Source organism: Bactrocera tryoni, chromosome 3 (genome assembly GCF_016617805.1).
Source record: "Bactrocera tryoni isolate S06 chromosome 3, CSIRO_BtryS06_freeze2, whole genome shotgun sequence".
Lineage (NCBI taxonomy): Eukaryota > Metazoa > Arthropoda > Insecta > Diptera > Tephritidae > Bactrocera > Bactrocera tryoni.
Genome location: NC_052501.1, coordinates 28,731,057 through 28,751,903, shown reverse-complemented (window position 1 = coordinate 28,751,903; position 20,847 = coordinate 28,731,057). Strand labels below are relative to the sequence as shown.

At 38.2% G+C, this 20,847-nt stretch overlaps 1 protein-coding gene across 3 annotated transcripts in view; it reads right to left on the bottom strand.

Moving 5' to 3' along the window:
- LOC120771282 (kinesin-like protein KIF13B) overlaps positions 1–20,847 on the bottom strand; it is a 71,676-nt gene that overhangs the window by 47,119 nt on the left and 3,710 nt on the right. The window lies entirely within an intron of this gene.

The window sequence follows — 20,847 nt, the reverse complement described above, 5'->3', positions numbered from 1 at the left end:
GCCCTTGGCCGGCTAAAATCCGAGGAGGACATAAAACAATAAGCCGACCAGACTTCGGACGCAAACTAAATTCAGACATGCACTGACCGCCATTCACAGTGTCGTTTATGGCTAAACATCTTTACCGACTCCGACGACCGAATGGCGTACTTGCAGTCAAACCACCACACATTGCAGACGAGGAGCTCGAGTTGCCGCGAAAATCGATAGTGACCCTTGCACAGCTTTGTTCTGGATACTGTAGCAGGTTAAAGTCCTACTTATTCACAATCGACCCCGACATATCAAATATACATATGTCCAGCGTGCAACAAGTACCCGCATGACACTAACCACCTCTTTGCATGACCAGCGAACCCTACACATCTGACACATCTCTCCTTATGGACCAACTCCGTCGAAACAGTCGAAACAACACGTTTTCTGGGCCTACCGTTGGACGACCTCGATGACAATTTATCTGAATCTTACCATCCTAACGGTGACTAGATAACCGTTACAACAACAACCCTTGTAAAAATACCCGGTATTTAGAAGACGATGACAGCTCAACCGTAGATGAACGATCAACAAAGAAACCGATCCCACGACAGTGGGCTCAACGTAACCGGTACGGATCCAGATTTTTTATCCGGTCAAGGACTGTAAACTACAACAGCAATAACAACAACAACGACAAAGAAAAAGCTAACAAACATTGTATACAGCCAGCAGGGATCACTTACACCAAAAGGTCATCCCTATAAGTACCGTTTAGAGTTATGCTCAATATATTTTGAAGATTCTAGGGCTTGATAGTGAGAGTGCCGAGGGACATCGAATTTAAAAAACATAATTTCATTAATATACTTAAAATTCTAAGGAACCTTTACTTAACCTAACTATCCATTCTAGCTCAATCACTATAATTTTGTGGTTTTCTAAAGCAAGCAATTGCTTCGTTTGTCTCCTACACATTTTCCAACAAAACAAAAAAGTTTTAGATATTTTGAAAAAACCCTAATTAATTTTGAAAATCAATAAAAGAAGATAAGAAAAAAATGTAAAAGAAGTGGCACACCCCTTATATACGACACTACACCACCTCAACCAAACAGCCTAGAGTCAAAAGGGAGTTGGCCATGTGAAAAATGCATAAAAGTTATAAATAAGTCAAAACAAAAAAGCAGACCAAATGCAAAGTCAAAAGAAAAGCGTAGCGACATTGAAATGTTAGTCAATACGCACAAAAACAACAAAATACACATGTGTACATAACCACAAAAAACATTTAAGCTATGCAAGAATACATGTGTGTGTGAGTGTGTGTATTTGTCATACAAATGCTTGTGTCACCAGCCTAACGGGAAAATGCTACTAAAGCACGCTAGTAATTAATTGACCCCAACTTCAAGACATGACTAGGGGTCAGCGTTATGATACATAATATAAATGAGCTAGGCTAGTCGACTACAACAACAGCAACAACACATCAGCTGACCAGTTGGCCATCAGCGCAGCAGAAACTTTAGTCGCTGGCACGCTGAAGACGAACGCTTCCACTTGCTCGCGCATTAGCATATAAATTATATTACTGAAAATGTTGCAATGAGACGCCCCTCGCGCCCCCACCTCTGCCACGAAATTGTTGCGTGTGTGACAGTGCCTAATATATTTATAAGTACACTCATATTTTTTTTGTACATACATATGTATGTAGCGGTGCATAAGTAAATAAGTGGATATAAAGTAGGCTTAACCAACAAGTTGGTGCGCCAACGCGTCGGTGAGTCAGAGTGCCAGTGCGTCGTTGAGCCACAAATGAATGTATTACACCTTGGAGCTCATTCATTACTCATACCAGGGATGTATTCGAGTATATACTACATATGTATGTGTGTTTGTGCGCTTGTTACACAGGTAAGGCATATTTAACAAATTATGCTTTTATTCCTGTTCGATTTTTTACAGTTACTTTTGTGCGCCTCTGAAGGAATCATTCTCAGCCTATTCCTTAGTGGGCCGCACGAAATTCGCTCAACGTCGTGTGGTAGGGGAAAGTTCGTGCAAAGCAGCTATCTAGCGATAAACATACATACATACCTGCTTACATACATAATATATGTATATACATACATATACAATTCTATATACCAGTGCGGTTTGATAAGCGCGAGACTTACCAAGAGGTAGAACAGATGTAGCATTCCCAAAACTTAGGTAAGAAAAGAGAACCATAAACGGCCAGGGTAAAGATTTTGTTGTTGCTTTTTGTAACGGTTATATGCGATCCTAATTGTGGACCTGTAACCCTAATTGTGGACCTTTAACCCTAATTGTGGCCCCTCACCAAGCAGATCGACACTCATTACAACTTTGTCGGTTCCAAAGCCGCTTTCGACAGCACTGGGAGGAGATGTCTATTCGACGTCTAAATTTGGTACCCCTGCGAAACACATACGATTATGCAGTACGTTAGTAAAGCACAACCATTTGCTCTGTAAAAATCGGGAAAGACCTCTCCGAGCAGTCCGATACCAAACGAGGTTTTCCGCAAAACTAAACGGCTGTGTAAACTGACGTTGCACAATGCTAAAAACTCCGTCAGGATCGGAAAGGACCTCTCCAATCCATTCGATACCACCGAGCTGTTGTTAGTTCTGCTTTCTCCAGGATGGACAAAGAAGATACGGCTGTGTAAACTGACGTTGAGCAATACTAAAAACTCCGTCAGGATCGGGAAGGACCTCTCCACTCCATTCAATACCACCGAGCTGTCGTTAGTTCTGCTTTCTCCAGGATGGACAAAGAAGCGAAGCAAATGGATCTGGTAGTGAGCTGGGGCAAGAGGTCACTGTTAACAGTCATAACTTCGACGTCGTAGACTATGTCGTCTATCTTGAAAGCAGCACTAACTCAACGCAGAATAATTCTCGCCAACAGATGCTACTTCGGACAAAGACTAAATGCTACACGTCACTCTTCATCGCCGTCCTGCTATATGGTGCAGAGGCATGGACGATGACAACATCTGCTGAGTCGGCGTTACGAGTTTTCCAGAGAAAGGTTCTGCGGAAGATTTATGGTCCTTTGCGCATTGGCAACGGCGAAAACCGCAGTCGATGGGGCGATGAGCTGTACGAGATATACGACGACATGGGCATAGTTCAGCGAATTAAGAGACAGCGGCTACGCTTACTCTGGGTAGCCAAAGAACATCCGTTTGAAGCTGAAGTGAGAAGGCGAATCATCCTCCCTCAGGGTTGTGCGCTGTGCTTCGGACCCGCCACGTAAAATACGTCTCCAATGAAAAGAAAACAACAGCCTTTGCTGTTGTAAACTCGGCTATAATGGCAAGAACGGTATCTACGCCATTAAAGAATACTAAATCTGCTTTGGTGACGTAGAATGCCCCTAGTAGCATTCATAAAATCGATTCTTTTTTAAGCCCCAGCTTTTGTTTTTATAAAAAATTTTAAGGCTGCATCTTTCTAATACCTAACAAGCTTAACCCAAATAATTCAGTTTACTAAAAATTTGACATCACTCGATTAACTGTTATATTTTTGACAGTAACAGAGTTGCATGCAAATTTATCGTGTAAGCAATGGAAAAAAGTCACTGTCCTCTCAAAGTGCTTTCGTACTTTTATTCGTAAATCGTACAATTTGGTGTGGGAATATCATGACTAATTACAATATACATTTTCGTTGAGACTGTAATAAAAAGCGCAAATAACCTTTATGTATATTCATTGTTAGCGAGAAAAGAGGTTAAATTGCTTTGGCACACAAGCAGCGATGAACAAGAGGATAATAAAGCACAGACTGGCACGATAGAAAGACGAGGAGGCGAAGGGAGTATGCCGGTTGTAGGCTTAGGGGATTTGAATTTTGATACGCATGCATACATATGTATGTATGTATGTATATATAGTCGAATGTATCGCATAAGAGCGGCGTAAACACCAAGGAATATAAGTTGTATTAAAAATAAACTTTCTCGAACCTGTTTCGCCGCACCGAAAGATCTTACGCTTTATAAGTTTTGATCGTTTTTTTGCTTTTATTGTGATTTTTATAATTCGGCTTCTTTGTATGTCGTAATAGGTTTGGCCGAAGAAGGTAATTTCACATTATGTACAAGTCTTTCTGTAAGAAAAAATTGTATTGAATGAGTTCATCCGCTTTTCTATCCGAATCGCGAAAGAGCAATTGCGTCATGGCATAAATCGGCTTCAGCAATTTGATAAATGTAGCATAAATATACTCAAACTCTGTTTGAGCACGATAATTGAAGGGCAACCGATTTTAGAAATCACATCCGAAGTGATTATGCACGAAAAGACCCTTTATCGCATTCGCAGAGCTGATAATCAACAAGCCGTTGTTGAGACGCCTTTACATTGCCAAGAGGTTACTGTTTAGCAGGATTTATGGGGAGAGGGAATCAATGGTACGTATTTCTTGAAAAATTAACCCGGCCATAATGCCACAGTCCGTGAAGAACGCTATAGAGCCATGACTAATGAGATGCCTGAATTGAAGGGTGTTGATGCGGACGACATTTGGTTCCAACAAGACGACGAAACAATCAATTTAATGAAGGAAACTTTTGATAAGATCGTACTATTTAACACCGCTGAACTATTTTGGTGGGGTTATGTGAAGTGGCCTGTCTACGCAGATAAGCCCGACGCCTTGGAAAAGCACGTTATTCCCTGTACGACCCTAATTGTTGCAAATAGTGTCCTCTCGACTGGAATTAATTCGAAACAGCCGTGGAGGTCACTCGCACGATGTAATCAGAATGGATCCGGATTTTTGTCCGGTCACAGATTGTCATCCCCGCAGCATCCCCACAAACTACCTCAGAGATTTTTTCATCTGCTAAAACAACAACAACAACAACAACGATAAGTGATAATAATTGTGATCGTAAAATGGAATGGAAAAGGAAGTACTTTTTGTCATAACGGGTGATCCAAGTAGAGGTAAGACCGAGCATTCATTGTTGGATAATATTCGACTGAATAGATCACGAAATCTTAAATTGAAAGCGTACAAAATACATATTGTGCACGAACTGAAGTCACTCGATCTTCGAAGCGACAACGCTTCGCTCTATGGGCTCTTGGAAAGTTCCAAGAAGATCCGACGTTTTCGAGTCAAATTTTGTTTTGCGATGAGGCCCATTTTCGGCTCATTTGGGACGAAGAGCAACCTGAAGATATTGAAGAGCTGCCATTTCATCCAGAAAAAACAACGTTTTTGGGCCGGTGGAATCATTGGTGCACATTTCTTCAAAAATGATGCCGTCATCGCGCTATGATAACCGACTATTTGATGCCTGAAATTGAAGTCCGTGATCTCGGCGACATTTGGTTTCAACAAGACGGCGCCACTTCTCATGCATCGCATTAATCAATGGATTTATTAAAATATCACTTCGTTGAGCAGATAATTTCACGTTTCGTCTAAAGTCTATACGGACAATCCAGCTTCGATTCAGGTTTTGGAGCAAAACATTCCGCGTGTTATTCGCCAGTTACTAGTCGTAATACTCGAATGAGTCATCGAAAATTGGATTCAACGGATTGACCGCCTGAGACGTAGCCACAGACAATATTTGAAATAGATAATTTTCAGAAAAATAAATGCCAAAGGATGTTCTTTCGAATGATATTAAACATTTCCTATTAAATTTGAAGTCTCTGGAATTTTTCTTTAAAAAAGTAGGAAACCTCGAAATGGATCAGCCTTTACTTATTCTTCATACATTCAGTACAGCTTATAGTGAATTAAGGATATTAGGTATAGCTGGTAGGAACTTTAATTTTCTTCTATAGAGGTCATCTACTCTTCCTGGTATCACTCATTTACGCATAGGGTTTGGGTTGATTAACTAACTTTATTATAATTCTCTAGACAGTCGGTTCGGTAAGTTTTTATACAACTGTACTACAAAAGTTAAACATTTTGCCCTTGTTTAATTTTAAATAACCGTAATATTAAATATATTTATAAGGAATCCAAAATTCTTGTAACCTGTGTATATAATTTAATAATTTCCTGCTGAATCGCGCAATTGTTTCGCCAGCAATTTTCGTATAAACCCTACAACATCTTATCACTGTTGACACTGATATGGGTTATCAGCGTAAAAAATGCCTGTTATTACTTGCTATATGTATATGATTAAGTAATAATACAGACTAACTGCATGCGTGGTTAGTCAAAGGTAACTGTTTATATTATATGCCCTGGTACACTCACTTCTCGCTACAATTGCCGACAACAAATTGGCTAAATTATTTTTCCCTGAAGCAAATATGCAGCATAATAGTAAAAATAAACAATACGTAGTAGTCATTAAGCGAACAGTTCCGCTCCAATACAGGCGCATATGTGTAATCAGCTGATGTGTCAACGATCGCATTAAATTATCTACCTATCTACTGACTTATGGCGAGGTATGTTTGCTTTTCGCGGTGACTGTGACTGTGAGTCGTCGCTAATTCTCTCTCTCTATCTTTACGCTCTCCTCCTCCCGCCCGCTCTTTGTGAACCCGACGCTACGGTCAATATTTTCTCGCCTTACCGGTTTTGTTTGGTGTGGAAAAAATGACATAAGATCCATTTTGAGCAAACGAAAATAAAAGCTAGCAAAAACGCCAAATTGGCTAAATGACGGTAGTGAAAACATATGATCGGCCATACCAAACGAATACGAACACGAACAAAACAAACAGCCGAAGCAACGAATGCGGCGGCGACGCTCACTCGTTAGTTACGTTGCTTCGTTTGTTTGCTGGCATATTGTTGGTGTTGTGCGTTAGAAGGTTAAGCAAATTGTATAAAATATGCGAGGTGATGATGAGAGGGGCGCGAGCGGTTGCAGCGAGGAAAAATACCAAATATAGCTGAAAAATAGATAAATGTGCCGCCGAGTATGCAGGTTGGTGATGGAGAAATCACGAGGGGGCGGTAGAGTTGAAGCCAGTGGCGCGCACATACTGACTTACTTACCTACATATGTATATGTATGTAAGTATATACATACATATATAAATGCATGTCTGTCTGTTTGTCAGCGCTTATATTTGTGTGGCAACTGCAGTGCAGTCGGTGCAGAGTGGTGCGAGCCGATGGCAGCTAGTGACATTTAGCGAATTTGTAATCAATGACTCATAATAACTTTGCGACAAATAACCGTTAAGTGCTCTTTTCGCTGGCTTTTATAATTGTATACTGTATATACAGATACATATATGCAAGTGAAGTCATGCCATTATGTATGAATAGTGGCAAGTCTCCCCCAAATTTGGCAGACTGGTTGACATATCGAATGTTTTTCGGTTCGCTTTTGCTGCCATAAATAATAATAAAAAATCGCTGCTTATTATGGCGTGATATTGAAAAGTGACAATAACGGTCTTAACCGCAAATGCAACTCTGCTGTTTTGCTTTTGTACGCTGGTGGTTGTAATTTATGCTCGACTATGACGACATTGGCTTTGGATCATGAAAAGGCGACCTTTATTTTTGCTACGGTTGAGATAATTATATTTTCACGTACAGTATGGTAAAAAAGTTAAGCAGCATTCGGCATAAAACTGTTAGCTTCAGATGCACCCAATAAAATGGCAGCTATACGCTATTATGGTCCGATCTGAATAATTTACTCGGAGATTTTAGCGATGCCTGAGAATAAGAATCAAGGCCAAATTTCATGAAGATATCTTGTCAAAATAAAAAGTTTATTTGGAAGAATAGGACGCGTGCAAAATTTCACAGCGATATCTCATAAAATAAGGGACCAGTTCGTATATATACAGACGAACAGCCGGACGGATAGAAAAATATTTCGACCGCCTGTGTTCCTTCACTCTTCACACGATCGCAATTATTGCCAAAGTACAGAGTCGCAAGAAAATTCTCAAGTCGCTGGCCGGCAGTGTAAGGGAAAAGACAAAGAAACGTTGTTGGCAACATGTCCAGTATGATACTAATCGACTCTTTGCATGCCCTGCTAACCCTACATATCTGACACCCTTCGCCCTATGGTTCAAGCCAGTCGAAACAGCTGGTTTCCTGGACCTACCGTTGGATGTCGATGACATCTTATCTAATCCTTACCATCCTAACGGGGATTAGGTCTAAAATACCTAAGTCGATTATTGTGTGTTTGCAAGCTATTTGTTTACGAAGATAGAAGTTTTTCTGACGATTTGAAAATGGAAAAATAATTGAACAGGGAGTTGGCTTGAAATTTTGTATTTCCAATGGAATCACGGTCACGACATCGTTGAAAATGTTGCAGAAGTGTTTAGAGGAGTCTACTTTTTTCTTGAAATACTTCTTGAAATCCCAAATACTTTTGCGACAACTTGCCCCATTCGTGTTGTCCATAACGATAATATTAAAAAAGATAAAAAGCAGTGCCTGAAAATCGTCATGTTAGCATCAGAGAGATAACAGAGGAGCTCAACATCTCTTATGGAACGAGTTAACACACTTCGGTTAATGTTTTAGGTATTTAGCATGTCAATGCTAGACTCGTGCCAAAACAGGTGAATTTTTTGCGAAGGCGACGTTGTGTAAAGGTAGTAAAAGAGATGATTGACAACGTGGCTGCGGTATCCAGATTCATCAAACATATAATTAGTAATTGTGACCAGAAGTTGATTTATGAATATGGCACTGAAACTGTCCAACAATCTACCGAATTGCGCTACAAAAATGAGCCGATATCGAAAAAATCAAAATTCATTGAAGGTACTGACGGTCAACCATGGCGAGAATGAAAAATTGTATGTCAACGTTGGCAGTATTGGCTCCGTGACCTATTCTGAAGGTGAAAATAAAGATTTTATTAAAATACACAAAAAGGCCGGATCAAATTTAATCAAATATTATTTTTGCCAATTCAAGATAGTCTCGTAAAACACTTTCATAGGAAAAAGTTATGATATTTCCTCTTTCGGAGTCCCTTAAACAATGGATGATCTCTTTATAAAAACCGACACTTTATGTTTGGTTATTTCAACACATTATAACCCACCGTAAGTCTCTTAACTCCAAACTAATTTCGTTCAACCTCTAAACGCTAGTGTTTCTTTTGCAGGCTGAGCCCTGAGAAGCTTTTACGAAGCTTTCCATGCTATCTGGAACAAAAATTGTTCGCAATGCCACAGCTGCTTTAGCCCGCCATTCTAATTAATTAATATTGTTAGAGTCTGATAAATTTTTTGCTGCTTTGAGTTTGACGGGTCATTCACAATATTCTTGCTAGCCCAAAGATCCGTTTTAGTGACAACTTTGTCTAGATGATCTCACATTAATGATAAAAGAACAAAACCGTACCTCTCACAATTCAACCCTGAATTTTCTCGCTTTGGCACAAACTGATCTTACTCGAGAAAGAATCAAATGTAAATAAAACTGTTGTGATGATAGTCTTTAGAGGAATATATGTATATAAAAAAGTTCATTATAGTTCCTCAGAACTTACGAATGGAACGGCACTGGAAAGAGTGAAGTGCCATACAATTCGGAAAGATTAAATTAAGAAGTACTTGACTTCACCGCTTTTTCAGGAGGATACTAACCGATGAAACTGGTTATTGGGACTTTAAACTACAAGAATTTTAAAAAGACTCATAAGAATCATTTGGCATGAACCTTCGGTGGATCAGTGGTTTTAAGAACTAGTCGCGTCAATATTGGAAGCTATAAAAAAAAAGTACTTCACAAATGGACTCTTTTTGACTGAGAGTTTGCGAGCTTGTTTATACCCTGAACGGGGTATATTAAGTTTCAAGCAATGTTTGAAACACACCGAAGGAGCCTATAAAATCCATGAATTAAGAGCGTGACGAGCTCAGTCGATGTTCTTTTCACCCCAAGAAGCTGCTTATTTGACGAGATATCTTTAGAGTAGTTTTTTAGGTACGGATTATTGAATAAGGTAATGGTGAAATCTTCGAAGAATTGTTCAGATCGGATCACTAAAACATATAGCTTTCATTTAGACTGGACACTTGGAACCAATTACTTGTAGGGAACACTCTTTTATTTGACGAGATTTCTTCATGAAATTCGGCAAGGAGTATTGTAGAATGCAAGGCATAATCTCCGAAGAAATTGTTCAGATCGGAGCAGCATAGCATATACCATATACATATGTCAGAGCATTATAACAAAAATAATTATGTTTTCACTTTTTTCTTCTAAAAGAAACTGAAAATTATTAGTGTGAATGAGCTTAACTTTTGAGCAACACTGTAGCTATGCAAGAAGGCAACGAAGGCAAAATATGTAATTAAAATAAAGTGCACAGAAAGCTAAAAACAAAGAAACAATATACATTTAATAGTAAAGAGGTGCCACAAAATGTGTTGCAAGACGCTTAAGACGCTTGTGAAACTGCTTTGTTGTAAGACAGCGACGCCAACCGCCGCAACAAAGCATTTGAATAAAGCAGAGTAAGGAAAAGCGAAAAATGAAAAACAGAAAAATAAAAGTAAGCATAATTTAATATTTCATATAAACCGCTATGGATGGTAAGTAATAAAGGCAGGCAGGCAATAGACAAAGGTTGCAAGCAGCATTTTGATACTGTTATAGTTGAATATATACACACACATACATATATAGACGTAAATATATAGTACAAGCATATAGTCATAGGCTAAATAAGTGCGCGCTTTGGCCTATTGTCTTTGAGTAAGTAGACTATACTGTGCTATCATGCGCCTCGCATGCCCGCCCCCTGGCCCACCAATTATCCACTAGCGAGCCCTGCGAGGTCATCACCACATTCACACTCCACTTACGGGTAAGTCGTTTATTGTTTTCGACATTTTGCTGCAATATGAAGGTAAATTAAAATATTGCCGCCAGCAAGAAAAGTGATAAACAAAATAGAGAAGATGGAAAATAAAATATGATGGCCATGGCAAAGCCAGGCGGCACTTACGACGGGGCGCAACGCTTCAGCGGGCGAATTTTCGAAGCATTGAAAGATGTCTTGGTAACCCTAGCAACAAGATTGGTGGTCGTAACTTTCGTAGCAAACTTGTTATGACAGAGTTTTCGCTTAAATTAGTTATGGGAACCGAAAAACAACCGAATTATTTTGTAAATTTGCAAATTTCCTCGGAATAAGATGAGTTTTCGGTCTTAGCAATGAATGAAGATCGACGTTAGCTTTAGCGTTTGTAATTCAAAGGAAGAATATTATCGAAAAAATAGGTCAAATTTTGCTGAGTTTCGGTGTGGCCGAATTTAACGTGGAAAAAATTCGGCCACACCGAAACTATATAAGGGATATAAAATATCATTATTTTGAGTTTGCTCGGTCAGCTTGGAACTTTTCACTTGTTATAGTGGTCCGATCTGAACAATTTCTTTGGATATTACATTATTGTCTTAGATAATAGTCCATGCCAAATATCTTGAAGACATCTCGTCAAATGACTAAGCTTTCCACACAAGCACTTGATTCCGATTGTTCAGGTTCCGAGAAGCGCCTAGGTGAGAAAAGATTTGTGCAAAATTTTTGGTCCTTATCTCCAAAACTGAGTGACTAGTTCGTATATATATAGACCGACGAACAGGCGGACATGGCAAAATCGGCTCAGTTCTTCACGATGATGAATCTTATACATACTTTGTATGGTGTTTCCTTTTGAGCGTTACAAACTTCGTGGTAAACTTACATAATACAAACAAAATTTTTTTGTGCCGTCATATAGCGCCTTTATGGATCTTCATCCATGCTAAGTTAGGTTAGGTTATGTTAATCTAGTAGGCCAATAAGTCACGCATAGAGCAGTTTTGGTGCTTTGCGATACCAGGTGGAGTTTTTTTTCCATGAGAAGTAATCATCCTTTACGATGCCAGCGCTTGACGCGAGTTTCAACAGACTCTATAGTCTCACTAACCTCTTTCATTGTCTCATACCTTAGGAAACTCAAATGCTTAAAGCCAAAATGCATACGCGGGATAAGTGCACAAGAGATGCGCCCTTGTTACCCTCGTGCCTTGTTCTTGACATTTCTGGCAGTTTTTCGATCTTTCAGCGACATTCTGTGCCTTTGATCCATTGCTATTAGAAACTTCATATAAGTATTTCCGATCTACACATAACATGTACAGTCTTCAACTCAGATAGAACGTTCCATCGCGTCTTCATCCATGATAATATGGTTCAATGTAATCCCTTCCATTTTTGAAACAGAAGTGCAAATGTGTTTCCATAGAAGTCACTGAGAGATTGATTTGAAATCTATTGGGTATAGGTATACAACGACACAGGGATTGGAAATATCAATGAATACCTTTTTCAACATCTTTAGCATAACTACGAATGCTCGAAAATTTAAATATAAACTATAGACATAATTTTTATTAGTTGGATCGTTATAGGAAATCCGATATAATTTTCGAAACGACCATTAAATAACTTCCACATAAAACTTGAGAGCAATTCATTTCATATTTATACTACAAAAAAAAATTGTGAATAACTGAAGCGATACATATACAAGGTCTGTCGCAAAAGAAACAGAACTTTTTAAATATAACTGTTTCTGGTGGCGTCACCTATTGGTGGGTATATGAAATAAAAAGTTTGATCTCTTGTTGACATTTCGTAAAAATTTTAAGGCAATTGGATTACTACAATCGATGTTATCGATCAAAAAGTGACAGCAGCTTTTGGTCATCGGTCGTAAAATGCAAAGAACAAATATTAAATTTTGTTTTTAACTTGGGAAAACGTTTACTGAAACATTTCAAATGATGAAAAAAGTTTATGGTGATCAGTGCCTATCCCCTTGGTAATGTGCATGTGTGATTTAAGCGATTCCAAGAAGGTCGTGAGGACTTCTGTGACGATCAGAAGTCGGTCGTCTTCAGAAGTCAAAAATAAAGACAATGCTGATTTGTTTTTACGATTCAGAGGGCATTGTACACCGAGAGTTCGTCCCACCTGGCCAAACGATTAATGCTGTGTTTTACCTTGGTGTTATGAAGCGTTTTTTATCTCGCGTTCCTCGACCACAATATCGAGAGGCAGGGTCCTGGCGCCTGTTGCACGATAATGCGCCGTGTCATCGGTCGACGCTTGTCACTGATTTTTTGACAAAAAACACCATATTAACCATTAATCACTCACCCTACTCACCTGATCTGGCACCCTGTGATTTTTACCTATTTGGAAAACTTCATTTGCCCATGAAAGGACACTGGTTTCAGGACATTTCAGCTATCCAAAAGGCGACGACCGATATTCTCAAGAGCATTCCGAAAAATGACCTTAAACACTCATTTGACATGCTAATTGACCGGGCTAAACTCTGTATCGAAGCACAAGGAAACTACTTTGAATAAAAAAATATAACTTTTGAAAAATATTAATTTTTTCTTGTTTTTTAACAGTTCTGTTTCTTTTCCGGCAGACCTTGTATATATATCTTATGGAATCGGAAGCCATTTCACAGATGGTATAAGCACATGACACAAAACTTGAAAAAGGTCCAACGGATTTCCGATTTTGAGAGGCGTAGTTGAGTTGCGAATCCGTGGACTATAAATAAGTATATAAATGGTAACGTCCCAGTCTCGTCGACTAGACTTTCAAAAGGACGGGCTATCTATGGTAATTAGTATGACTATCTATCGTAACATTGGCTTTAACAGGTTATATGGGTTTCACGCTTTCAAAACATCAATTTTTGATTATTTTATTTAATTTTATAACACCTCTAAAATATTGCCCTAAATGCTTGAGTTGATTGGAGTAATAGTGAGGAGGTACACACTTGAAAAGTTACGCTTAACTTAGAACTTTAAACGCGTTCTCCACAAACTATGTTTTCAAAGTCGGTTGTCACGATTACCCGCGATTTCTGGCGGACCAAACAACCGATGTTAATAATCTTCGTTCAATACCTAGTTTATGGTCAGAGCGGATACACCTTTTGACCGAGGCAATGCCGGAAATGACGTCGTAATGGCCGAGTTTTGAATATTTTCCTTTGCAAATTCCATTAATCCTTTGTAAAATATGTGTCTTTGGAATAACTTAACTTAAACTTTTTAAATAAAATATTTAATTTTTCATATCATTGACAAGAAGTTATTGAAAATACGTCGTTTTTTGCTCGAGAAAATCCACACAACGCCTTTGGAAAATATTGGGCTGGAATAGCATTTCTTCTAGAAGCACGTCGTCAGTTATGGTATGGTATACGGTGAGTTCTTCAGCGAATTTAATACACTTTTACGTTCATCGGTGCTAAGAAGTTGGTTGGCGTATTGTTTAAACGATTTTCGCAGTGCTGCAAATTTTTGAGCAGAAGTCCACACAATTTTAAAGAGTAGATTCTTCCTTCATGCTTTATTTGGAAACTCCTTCAATGCAAATTACAATTTCCTTTGTCTGATTCACCTCAGAAATTGTTTCAGTAAATTGGATTTTGGAACGACCTCTCCTAGTCGTTTCGACAGCCAACGAGGTTTCGAACAAGGAGACTCCCTATCATGCGAATTCTTCAATCTACTCCTGGAGCAAATAATTCGAGCTGCAGAGCTGGATAGAGAAGGTACAATCTTCTAAAAGAGTGCACAGCTGCTGGCGTACGCCGATGATATTGGCTGCGCCGTTAGTTCTACTTTCTCCATGCTGGATAGCGAAGCAAATGGATTTGGTAGTGAACGAGGGTAAGACGAAATGTCTCCCAGCATCAAACAAACAGTGATCGCACTCGCGTTTTGGCTCCCACGTCACTGTCGACAGTTATAACTACAAAGTCCGAACCGAAGACGCACTTTAATCAAGTACCACTCAATTCGATACACTTTTATCAATACTATTGTCTTTACACACACAAGGAAAAAGACAAAAAAAAGCAAACAATAAAGAAGACAAAAAGAAAATAAAAAAATTTGCAAGCTTTCATTTGTGGGAAATTATGGAAATTCAATGTAAACACTCTTGTAGATACTCACTTAAGAAGCCAACAAGAATGTAAATACAAAAGAGAAAATGTTGCTGAGAAGAAATAAATAAATTGAATAAATGAAAATAAAAATGAATATTCACAGAGGTGCAGCGTTTGTGCCTCCACAGCCAAGCCACCCAGCAGCAGAACCTGAAGAAAGAACGCTGAATTAACTGCTTGCCGACAAACGCTTTAGTTGTTGTTGGTGGGATACATTGTCGCTGTTTAGCATCTTATAGGATTTGTCGTTTAAATTCCCCCCCTCGCTTCACTCACTGCTTCTCACTTCACTTATAATAAACTTTGTTTTCATTTGGGGTTCGCTTTGTTTGGCGAACGGGAACTTGAGTGGCGCATTCAAATAACAAAGTGTGTATGTATGTGTTACTGGAGGGGAGACGAGCGGTGCTGAAAGCTCAGGCTCCAGCCGCCACAGCTGCGATCTGCTTCTAAAGTCATTGTTGCGCTTATAGAGCGGCAAGGCAGTCAGTCAGTTCGTCGTCGACACAATAGCAGCTAGTTTACTAGGGATTACAATGCCAGCAGCTAGCACAACAGCAACAACATTTACAATGACAATAAGGCTAAAATACATACAAATAAAGTTAGAAAGCAATAGAGGTCACGATGCAATAGACAAGGCGCTTTGCATGCCAGTCTACACTGTTGTGTGAAAATATGGCACAATAATTCGAATCAGAGGTGTAATTCTGCATTCACAATAGTGTTACTTAAAAAATTATTTTTTGAATATTATTTGTAAGCAAAATTTATTTTAAAAAATTAATGAAAAATAATCCACAGTGAGATTTTTCCAATTTTACATGCCTGACTAGTCCCTCAGTTTTGGAGATATCAATCTGAAATTTTGTACAAAAAGTAGCTCTTTACAGAAAACTCCTCTTCAATCTTCTCTCCTAGCTTCGACTCATCCGTGAAAAAGCTGTCTGCGCCGCTTCTCTAATGACTCCTCCCCATCCACATATCCCTCGGCGGTATGTGAGCAGAGTAAAAGCCGCCACGAGTAGCCTCTGTGGCGCAGTGAACCAAGTTTTCAGGAATGCAGTTGAAGGAGAGAATTTCGGCGTGTCCTTGTTGTTGTTTTAACTGTAATCTAATCTCCGTTAGGGTGGTCAGGTTCAGATAAGCTGTCATCGAGGTAATTCAGACCCATAAAACGTGCTGTTTCGACGAGATCGGACCATAGGCAGACGGGTGTCAGATGTGTGGGTATGCAAAGAGGTGGTTATGATGGTCATGCGGGCGCTCGTTGTAAGCTGGACATATGTTTGATATGTCGGGATCGATTCTGGATAAGTAAGAGTTTAACCTGCTACAGTATCCAAAACGAAGATGCACAAGGGTCACTTTTGATTCGTGCCGCAACTCAAGCTCTTCGTCTGCAATGGTGGTGATTTGACTCCAAGTACGCTATTCACAAAGGGAGATTCGGTGAAGTTACATATTTATGCGGCCGAATTCTATTTGGCGTATTGTCTTATGTCGTCGATGTAGTTGAGGAAAGACCTCTTGATGCCCCTAGGAGGCGATTCCGCTTCAAGCAGATGATTGCAGGGATAATTTCTACGAAAACACCCCAGTAGCAACTGCTTGTAGAAGAGTTCATTATGCTCCTTAACTGTGAATGTGCGGGATTCACTGTGCAAATGGTCGATAGGAGACATCAAGTGACATACCGTAATAGTTTGGAGTGCAGTGTTCTGAAATGTCTGTAGCTTCCTCGTCTGCGTTTCACTGCGTCCAGGCGACCAAACTGATTCGGCGTAGTTAAGGACCTGCCGTCCAATTCCCTTGTACGTTGCCAACAACGTTTATTTGTCTTTTTATCATGTGTTGCCGGCATTCGGACACCTTCATATGGTATGCCTAGCTTCGCACTTCGCAGTAATACACCTGCGGGCCACACGGGTGCTATGTGTAAAATAAAGGTAAGTATCATTGTTCATGTAGTTCGCCCTATACCAAAGATGTCAATGGAAACCGCTCTTTGGACACGTTCAAACTTCTTAGCAAATGTAGCCTTTTCGAGCACCAAGCAATCACCACAGGATGGTTTCGTAACGGCAAAACACCACCTTTGTTGAGAGTCTTCACCTTTTCCCTATAGCTGCTCTACAGCAATATAAAGCAACCGATGACTTCCTTACCCTCTCCGCAGTATTTGGTCTCCATGAAAGTTTTTTATCAATTTTTTTTTTCAATTTTAAGCGTCTTCTCTGCGTAAAAATTTTGCTCACAAGTGCAGTTTAATGTGCTGAAAGCAGATGCGCATAGATACCACCCGTGTACAGAGAATAGGAAATAGAAAACTAGAAAGTTGAAGAAAGGTGCGTACAAATAATGGAAGGGGATTGTAAATGGTGCCGCAGCTAAGGGGTGCCTGTGGGCACACGAAGGTAGGAAACTAATCAAAAACGGAACTATGATTATTTGTTGCTTTTGCTGGTATTTTTGATGTTGTTGGGGCGCTAGCGTTGATAGCCACAAAACCGGTGGAAAATGGAATCGTGTACGCGATTGTTGAGCCGGATTGATTAAATTTGCCAAAGACACGAGCGAGCCGAGAAATCCATAGACACGAACACGCGCAACTAAATGCAGAAATATTTGCACATACACACGAATATTCATGAAAATATATAAAGGCCTTGACAGACTGACTGACAGCTGAACAGTCGCCGTTAAATACATATGTATGTATGTATGTATATGACAGCATTTAATTTGTTGACATTTAAAGCAGCGAATTTACACCTTCCATTTTCAGGCACGCTAATAAATAAATATCACTCTTGCTGCCGTTGTTGTTGTTGCATTGTTGGCAAGTTTACATAGATAACTTTACTCGCATTAAATTTGCGTTTCTATTTTCTTTGCTGTGCCCAAATTTAATGGCAGACACAATAAAAGATAAAAAACGCACACAGCACGTAACTGTAGATAAGTATGTATGCGTGTGTATGTGTGTGTGTACTGTTGCAGCGAAAACTCGCGCAAATGGCTGAGCGAAATGTCAAAATTTGAAACGTGAAATTTACAACTTGAAATTAAGCAAATTTTTGACGTGTGCATGCATACACACAACAACAAAAATAACAACAAACTGGAAGTAGTGCAATAAAACGGAATGAAATTCGGTCAAACCGCAAATGAGCGCTTGGGGGAAGAAGCCACAAAGCTTCTGCGAAATAACAAAGAAATGCAAAACATGTGAGAACACCAAAAGTGTGGAGTGCAAGTAAAGAACTTGAGCTACAAGAAAAAAACACAAAAAACAAAGTGGCAAAATAACACGCGATGTAGGTAAATCGGAGGTGCTTCAGTCTATACATACATACATACGTATGTATAAGTATAAACGGGGGCCTTATAAAAAATCAGTGGCTTTGCACGGAGGTGACTTTTTCGTATATAAAAAGCCGTCTAACATCACCATTCGGAATACACTGTAATAAATTAACCTAAACTTCGGTATTCGGCCCGAATCTTTTAACGAGCCGCTTTCTCAAGTTTGTAGATATGAAAGTGTTGTAAAGAATTATTCAGAGTGATTTCCACGACACTCGCCTTTATGCAACAAGAAAAAAATATTTAAGGAAAGAATATTTTCTACCGCAACCACAACACCAACAACAATCAAAAGCGGTAGAATGATTTTTTCTTCACCAAAGGGGATAACTTTGCTTGAAATCAATAGCTGACGAGGAATATAGAATATTATAGTAGTTGTTGTAGTTTTATATGATTTTTTTTTTAATTTGAGTTTAAGCTGTAGATTTTCATTTCGTGCTAATTGAGAATGGAGCCATGTGTACAAGTTCACGCAAGTGAGGAGAGTTCTCTGAGCCCCATTCACTTGGGAGTGGGCAGAAATGATTATTTTACATATGGCTCAAGCAGCTAACGACTTCCAGCCTTAGACCAAGTATACGTTTAAAGGCGAAGAAGACATGGAGGCATTAGAAAATTTTCTAAAAGCAAGAGCACTGAGATAAGAGAAGAGTATCTTGAGAAAAAAAATAGTTTAATCATTTTTTATTGCTTTCTTTTAAAGCTCAGATTTCTCTGCAAGCTTATGTATGTATGTATATAAAATCCACCTCTGTATATGGATAGAAATTTCAAAAGTCCAAAGACGCCTTTAGCTACAAAACTATATATACATATTTTCCCGTAGTTTTCTATATACATACAAAGAAAGAAGAACTGCTATTTGCCCCAATATTTGTGTCGTCTTTTTAAATCGTACACCTACCTGCACTAGGAAAGCAAACAATATTTGTATTTATAAGCTTCTAATATAAACCAAAGGAAAAAGTTTCGAAAAAAATCGAAGCACTACTTTAGAGTGCGCCGAATTGACAGCTGAAAAAGTAAAGCAAATCTCAAGACACAAGTTGTTTGTGAAAGCTAAAAACTAACAAAAATTCTGCGCCAACAAACTGCCGGAAATAAATGTCCGCTTTTCCCCCGACTGTCCGCTCACGCGTTGGCTCATTGGCTCCTTTGTATTTACCCTTTGGTAGTGCAAAATGAAGTGGGCATTGAACTCTCAAGTGTAATATATTACTTCGATGCCAATCGTGACACGTACAAAAAGTACATGTGTACCATTCAGGCAGCTTGCAGACAAACTCGTATGCGATGGGCGAGTTATCTAGCATTTCATATTTGGAGCAAAGCGCCACGATAAGCATAGAGAGTTGCCAAAAAGCTGGAGCAAGAAAAATAGACTTCTTTCTACTGCGTCATGGTACACACATGTGTTTTTTTGGGGAAAAGGAAGTGGAGAAAAATTGTGTTTGTTTTTCGGCTCATTGAGCAATTGGTGTGCATGAATAGAATAACTCTGGAAGCAGGACCATGGTAAACTACAGTGTTGTGAAGTATAGTTGCAGAGATGGGAGGTGAAGTTTTTAAAATGTAGGACTTGTAAACGTTAACTTACGTGTTTGAAATAAAATAAAATTAAGAAAATAATAAATAATAGATATAAAAAAAATTAAGAAGAAAAATAGAAAAAAACAGTAAACAATAAGATAAAAAAATAAAAAAAAAAAAAAAATTAAAAAAAATTATAAAAAAGAAATAAGAAATAAAAAAATTACGATAAAAAAATAAAAATTAAAAAAAAAATATTTATTTTATTTAAATAAAAAAAAATTGAAATAAATAGGAAATTGGTTACTTTTCTGCGTAATATTTTGTAAGAGAAAATAAAATAAAATAAATAAACAACAATGAAAATATAAAAAAAAAAAAATAAAAATTATGAAAAATTAAAAAAAAGTGAAACTCTATTAAAAAAAAGGCTTGTAAACGAGGGTTTACGCATTTGGAATTAAAAAATAATAAAAAAGATTAAGTTAAAACTAAAAAAATAAAGTTAAATAATTAAAATATAACAAATAATTTAAAAAAATTAAAATATGAAACAAATAAAGAAAAAACAAAAATTAAGAGATAGAAATAAAAATTAAGAGAAAAAATATTTAAAAATATAATAAAAAAATGTTCAACTAAACAATTTGTTTACTTTTCGATGGAACATTTCACAGTGTTGCCAGACGTCGCCTGATAAGAACATTTTTTAACAGAATTATAATTAGTAAATTATAAGTTTGTGATAATAAAAATTCAGTTATAATGAAGAAAGAAAACAAATCGAAATAGAAATAACGTTTCTTTTCGTTTTTACTTCCATTAATTCACTTGATTACTTAAAAAATTATTATAATTTCAGCGAATACTTAAATTTTTCACAAAACTGTAAACGGAAAAACACCAAGACAGTGCTTTGGCAAGACATGCATATTGGTTTATTGTTCAATTATAGC